This window comes from Neophocaena asiaeorientalis, unplaced genomic scaffold (genome assembly GCF_003031525.2).
Source record: "Neophocaena asiaeorientalis asiaeorientalis breed wild unplaced genomic scaffold, Neophocaena_asiaeorientalis_V1.1 scaffold287, whole genome shotgun sequence".
Taxonomy (NCBI): domain Eukaryota; kingdom Metazoa; phylum Chordata; class Mammalia; order Artiodactyla; family Phocoenidae; genus Neophocaena; species Neophocaena asiaeorientalis.
The window spans coordinates 334,460-341,802 of record NW_020175057.1 but is presented as its reverse complement, the minus strand read 5'-3'; the positions used below and the strand labels follow the sequence as shown (position 1 = coordinate 341,802).

Sequence of the window (7,343 nt, the reverse complement as noted above, 5' to 3'; positions counted from 1 at the left end):
AGTGGGAGACTTCAGTATATATATATATATATATATATATATATATATAGTATAGAAAGAGAAATAGTTATATATACAGAAATAATTCAATAAAGAAATGTGTGTTTATTCATATATGTATATACATATATATGAATATTCCTAGATATGTATGCCTAGTGGGCCTGACAACCCAGTAGCAATGAGCATACCCAGACCTGAGATATACTAGTTTTGAATGCAATTCTCCTATGAAAAGGATTAGGAATTCTGATCTTTGACAAAGGAGCAAAGACAAAAATAAAAGGGGGGGTGGGGGACAAAAATAGCCTTTTCAACAAATGGGGCTGAAACAACTGGATATTCACATGCAAAAAAAAAGAATCTAGACACAGACCTTACACCTTCACAATTAACTCTAAATGGATCACAGATCTAAATGTAAAAGGCAAAACTACAAAACTTCTGGAAGGTAACATAGGAGAAACCTAGATGACCTTGGATATTGGTGATGTCTTTTGAGATGTATCATTGAAGGGCCAAACCATGAAAGAAATAATTGATAAGCTAGCTTAACTATAACTAAAAACATATGTTTTGCAAAACAATGTCAAGATAATGAGAAAACAAGCCAGAGGCCTGGAGAAAACATTTATAAAATACACATCTGATAAAGGACTGCTATCCAAAATATACAAAGAACTTCTAAAAATCAACAATATGAAAACAACCAACCTAATTAAAAAATGAACCAAAGACTTCAGCATTCACCTCAGAAAAGAAGATACGCAGGTGGAGAAGATATGCAGATGGCAAATAAGGAAATGAAAAAATGTTTCATTTTATTTTTCATCAGGGAAATGCAAATTAAAACAATGAAATACCACCACATACTGGCCATCCTTGACCAAAATCTGGAACACTGACAACACCAAATGCTAGCCAAATGCTAGAGTAAATGACCCTCTTATGCATTGCTGGTGGGAATGCAAAATGTTACAACCACTCTGAAAAACATTTTAGAAGTTTCCTACAAAATGATACATTATCTTATCATACAATTTCAGCAGTGGCACTCCTTGGTATTCACCCAAAGGAGTTGGAAACTTATGACCACACAAAAACATGCACATGATGTTTATATCAACTTTATAACTGCCAAAACTTGGAAGCAGCCAAGATGTCCTTCAGTAGGTGAATAGATATATAAAATCTGGTACATCAAGACAGTGGAATATTATTCAGTGCAATAAAAGCTATCAAGCCATGAAAAGACATGGAAGATCCTAAAATGCATATTAGTAGTGAAAAAAGGCAATCTGAAAAGGCTACATAGGGTATGATTCCAATCATATGGCATTCTAGAAAAGGCAAAACTATAGAGACAGTAAAAGATAAGTGGTTGCCAGGGTAGGAGGAGAAGGATGGTGATGCACAGGAGATTTTTAGGACAGTGAAAATACTCTGTATGATACTATAATGATGGATACATGTCATTACACATTTTTCCAAACCCATAGAATGTACAACTCTAAGAGTGAACCACAGTGTAAACTATGCACTTTGGATGATTATGGTGTATCAATGTAGGTTCATCCATTGTAACAGATGTACCACTCTTATGGCAGATGTTGATAATGGGGGAGGTGATGCATGTGTGGGAGCTGGGAGTACATGGGAAATCTCTGTACCTTCCCCTCAGTTTGGCTGTAACCCTAAAACTGCTCTTAAAAAATAGTCAATTTTAAAAAGTCAGTTCAATAAAATACTATTTTAGAATAATATTTCAGAAAAACTGTTCTGGGTATTAACAGCAGTGAATTGACCATCTGCATTCAATGGAACAGGTATTTCTCTCCCCAACATTAACTGCTCTTATATCAGAACACTCAAAAATGAAAAACAGATTTCCAGATTGACACTAAAAGTTCAGTTCAGCAACAACCAAGAGGTACAAAGTGAAATAGAAAATGAGAACAAGTGAAGGATAGCTTCATTGATCTCAGAGAGCATATTATATTGGAGACTTTAGCACTGAAATTCATCCCAGAATTTATTTAATTACTCTTGTTGTGGTCAAACAGAGAAGATGCTAAAAAACAAAAAATCTTGACTGAAGTTTTCTTTTATCTTATGTGTATATATAATATATTCAATTTGTATAAAGTAGAAACTACCAAAGGGAACTTTGAATATTAAAAAAGAGAGAGAGAGAGAGAGAGAGAGAGAGAGAGAAGCTGCATATGTGAGAAGCTGCATATGTGTAAACTCAATTTCCTACAATCCTAAGAATATAACATGAAAGATATTTGCTATTTTGATGAAGGCATTGTTGTCATTAACATGAAAACAAGATTGTTTATTTATGATGTTCATGTAAAAAGATACATATATATGTATCTTTTGATATATTGTGTATATACATTATACATACAATCTTATATTGCATTGGTGTCATGAGGAAAAAGGTAGAAAAATGAAATATAACATTTATATTACCAAACTTTCTATGCCTTACTTCAAATACCACTTCTCCATGACTTTCTAATTCTTTGAAAAATTTTTTGTGACTGTCTCTTTTTCTGCAAATACAATCTTCGGTGGAAACTCAGTATGTAAAATAGGGGAAAGAAATGTCACTTCAATTGAAAGATAAATGCTCAAATGAAGTGACTGGCAGTATAAACTCCTTTATCTCTGAAGTGACCTTTTAAATTTTAAAACACTGTGGGGCACATTTGGAATACAGTAATTCTGTAGCACTTTAACCCTTATTTTTTAGCAATAGATTGTTTATATTAGTTGCATTGTTTATATTAGTTGCATTCTGAATTCTGGATGAAACATTCTTTCAGAGCCCTGAGAATACTACTGCATGAATTTGACATCTCAATATTGGAAATGAACACATATAGAGGATAAAACAACATGGTTCCAAGGGCAAATTGGAATTATCAAGCTGATTAAATGTATTTGTTACCTTCCTCAACTCCCTATCTTCCTTATCCCCATGGCACACAATCACCACCCATGTCCCTGTACCTTGGAGGACAAATTTTTCAATGCGCAGTTCACCTTTTCATTCCTTGAACTGCACTCTAGCCGATCACCTTTCACACTTCCTGTCTATGTATACAAGAATTTATTGGTCAGAGGGCCATTAATTTAAGTAAAATTGTGGAGGACACAGTTTCAAATCTCTAAATGAGAGTGTAACGTTTGATGATCTCAAAGATGCTCTCTATCCAAGATTCTAATTTTATCTTAAGTTCTAAGTTAGTTCTTTAAAAACAGGTATTTCTAAGTGGTATCATGTATTCAAGAAATATGATATTGTTGTGGGAGGATGAGATGATCATAGCTCTTGTAACAATGTTGGAAAAATGCACGGATATAGTTGGCATGGTGAGAATGGAGGACACAGAAAGAGAGATGTAGATTCCTAGCGTTAGCAATGTCATTGAGGTGCTAAATTAACTATCATTCTATCTCAGAGCTTCTAGTAATATAGCAATTTTTTTTCCTGAATTTTGAAAGTTGGTGAAGTAGGATTTTCTGTTTTACATAGATGAAATCATCTGAACCTAACAGGTATATTTTAACAAAATTCACTAGGCACAAAAAATATTTCTGCTCAGATAAAGACATGCTAATGTACTAGCTATTTTAATACTAGCAGACATTAAATTCTTTAGTTTGTCAAATGATTATTTTGATAGTATAGACAGTGTATAATTTTGCTTCTAAGAAACATAAAACAAATCAAAATAACTATAACTCAAGGAAAATATATATATTATTTTAAGGATACTTGACAGCATATCAAATCCAAGGAAGTGTTGACAAATCTGTCCTAAGAAGATCATAATCATGTACTGTTCCAAAGACTTTAATATAATACCTTTGAAGAACATTCACCTTTACTCTGCCAATCATATGACCCAGGTATCTACCACAGTCATTAAGATTAGGAGTTTAAATACCATAGAGAGAGAGCCCAATTGACCCATGATGAATCAGCTTTTGTTCCCTGCTCCAGTTACTATGGCCAAGTGTTTGTGGTCAATCAGCTTTACTTGAATTTAACAATGATCTATGACTATGATGGCAATAGTTCAAACTTGTCACAAGAAAACTAAAACTTTCAAGGTAAGACAATTAGCCTTGCCTCATAAGATTTTATCAGCCCAAAAGATGTATTATAAAACACAAGGAAGATTATTGTCTTTATGAAAGGAAAGGGGATGGAAAAATAGAAAAACATATCAAGGAAACATAGCATTTAGAATACTCTATTGTATAAAGTTTTGTGAATTTAGCAGTATATATTATTAGATTAAATAAAACTGTGTAGTTGCCAAGGTATATTTAATAATCTAATAAGGCAAGAAGAGTGCAATCGATTTTTTTTTCTTATAATGTTTTCTATGCTATACCCAGAGGGTCTTTCTGAAGTCTTAGAAATATAAATCTAAAGGGTCATGCCCTTGCTCTAATTAAAGTCCTTAAATGACTTCCCACTTTTCTCAAAGTGTGAAGGACAAACTCTTCTTCAGAGACTGAGGGCCACTTCATGCTTTGGAATTTGCTTTCCTCTCTGACCTCATCTTTCACTAGCAGGCCACTTACATTTCATACCACAGCCTTAAGAAATAGCTTCCAGTCTCTTTTATATTCTGTCCTTCTGGTTTTCACTTCCTTTTTTTTTTCTGATCTCCTGTGTGCTCCCATAGCACCCTGACAATATAATTATATTCACGTAAAAACTGTGTATTTAATTGTCTGTCTCCATCACTGGATAGTATGCTCAGTGAGGCTCACATCACATATGTTTGATTCGCAATGTTCTCTCAGTAATAGCAGAATCCCTATTATATAATAAGCCCTCTATATATATATATATATGTGAAATGAAGAATAAACACTAAATTTTAATAATGTTCCAATAAAAATAATCAGTTGACCAAAGATAAATTATAATATTCTTTATAGGATACCTCCTCTCATTTGAACCCAGATATAAGCTTTAGCAGATATTCAGAGAATCCTCATTGCTACTCCTCACCAGTATTAAAATGGCATAAATAAAAAGGATTGCACATGATAAATAAGGGTTCAGAAAATGAATACTGTCATAATACTTTATATATGCATACATACATACTTATATGTCACTATAATGTGACATTATTTTAAAAGAAATAATATAAAATTATTAAGGATTTGTGGTTAAAATTAGGTGGCTCATGACTTGATGTCTAACTTAGAGAGTTATTATGGAGTGATTACTAGTAGAGATAAGGTAATGATATTATGTTTATTATGATAATATAATTTTCTCTGTGGTGGTTTATTAAGTGTAAATTAGTACAAATTAACCTTGGTAACCTCATTCTTTCTTATTACTTTATTTGAAATATTAGTTATCACTAATCTACATTGAAATTGCTCTATCTTCCAAATAGCCTATATGGTTAGAAGTAGACTGATCAGTCCTAGTCAGAAAAGAAGAAACGCAATTACTGATTATTCCAAATAGTTCATTATTCATATAAAATTGGCTCTGAGTGACATAAGTAAGGATATTTCCATATATATATAAATGAAAAAATAATTGAATGTCATTCATTGAGATAAAAAGTTATTGATGGTCATGGCGGAGTGGGCTCTCACGTGGAGGTGGGGAAGTTTGGCTTTCGGGAATGATCACTAAGACTCACAAAGGAGACCTGGGCTTTGGGTTCCCAGAGAAAAAGAAGAAGAAAAGGAAGGTAGTTAAAGAACCAGAGACTCAATACTCTGTTTTAAACAGTGACAATTATTTTGCGGAGGTTTGTCCCACAAGAGCCACATCACCCTCGAAGAATATGGTCCAAGAGCAGGCACCCGAAATGCCTCTAATGAATGAAAAGGAGTCACAGCACCGTCTGCGAGGAACTCCTAGAACCTGAGACCATGTTACGTGCCAAACGGATTGAGCCGTCGCCCAGCCCCACAAAGCAGGCACTTGGTCCATCTGAGTCCCTCGGTAGGGAAAAGAAGAAGAAGAGAAAGTCCGTGTCCCCTGGCTCAAGGGTGAAGACCTCCGCAGACCACAGGCAGGGCGAGGAGGTGACCAGAGTTGGCAAGAAGCTCAAAAAACACAAGAAGGAGAAGAAGGCACAGGAAGCTACAGCTGTCTCAGCCAAGGACCCTTAGTTCTGTGAGGCCAGGGACGCTTTGTACACTTGCTCAGTTGGGAAAGGTGGCGTCCCTGAGCAGGCAGTCTCGGGACAGAAACGGAAGCATTGGAGCCCCAGGGAACACAACATGAGGATGAAGAAGAAAAAGAAAATCCACCAGGAGGGAGATATCCCCCTAGGGCACCCTGAGCTCTCCATGTCTGTGGAGAGCAGCCGTAGGAAAGGAAGTAAAAAGAAGTCAGTAAAATTAGAAGCTCCAGAATACACCCCAATAGGAGATGACCCCAAGGCCCCTGTGAAGAAGAAAATGGAGTCCAAGAAAAAGGCAGAGCAGGCAGACACTGAGTTGCCAGCTCTAAGAAGAGGCAGGAGAACCTTGGGAGGAGGAGCCCGACATGGACTTGGAGGTAATGTTGGAAAAGAAGGGCAACATGGACGAGGCGCACATAGACCAGGTGAGGCGAAAGGCCTTGCAAGAAGAGATCAATCATGAGTCGGGGAGGACGGAAGCTTCTGACACCAGGAAGCAGACAGGAACTCAGTTTGGCCAATGAGATACTGCTGGCTTTGAAAATGAGGAACAGAAACTGAAATTTCTCAAACTCATGGGTGGCTTTAAAAATCTGTCCCCTTCATTCAGTCGCCCCCCTAACATGGTTGGCAGGCCCAACATGGCCCTCAGCAAGAAGGTGGCCGACACCCTGCAGCAGAACCTGCAGCAGGACTACGACTGGGCCATGAGCTGGAAGTACAAGCAGAGGGCCAGCCTTGGCTTCTCCACGGCTCTGGACAAAATCTTTTACATTGACAGGAATGCATCCGGGTCAATCAAGTTTGAAGATTAAACTCTCCTGTCTTGTCCCCCCAAACGGCCAACATTGCTTTTATTGTTCTGTTACGCAGATGAAAGCCATAGGACAGTTGTCTTGAATTGAATTCCTGCAGAGATAAAGGACAACTATGTTGATGTGCTTGGACAAAGTGGGGTGAGGGCAGCTCGTTTCAGGAACCAGGAGAACATGTGAGTGGCTGAAACCTACTGTTTTCTGTGTGAAGCTTCCGACCCTGTTGAAGACAGTGAGTATCAATAGCAATAGCTCACGCTTGTCTAGTGCTTACTGTGTGCCAGGCACATATGTGTCTCCCTTGCATTAATGTATTTAATCTTTATGATTCTGATTC

General features: G+C 36.6%; 1 pseudogene; it reads left to right on the top strand.

Annotated features, from left to right (window-relative positions):
- The first annotated feature begins 5,681 nt into the window (after positions 1 to 5,681).
- Positions 5,682 to 7,006, top strand: LOC112412354 (lysine-rich nucleolar protein 1-like; annotated as a pseudogene).
- Positions 7,007 to 7,343: the final 337 nt, after the last annotated feature.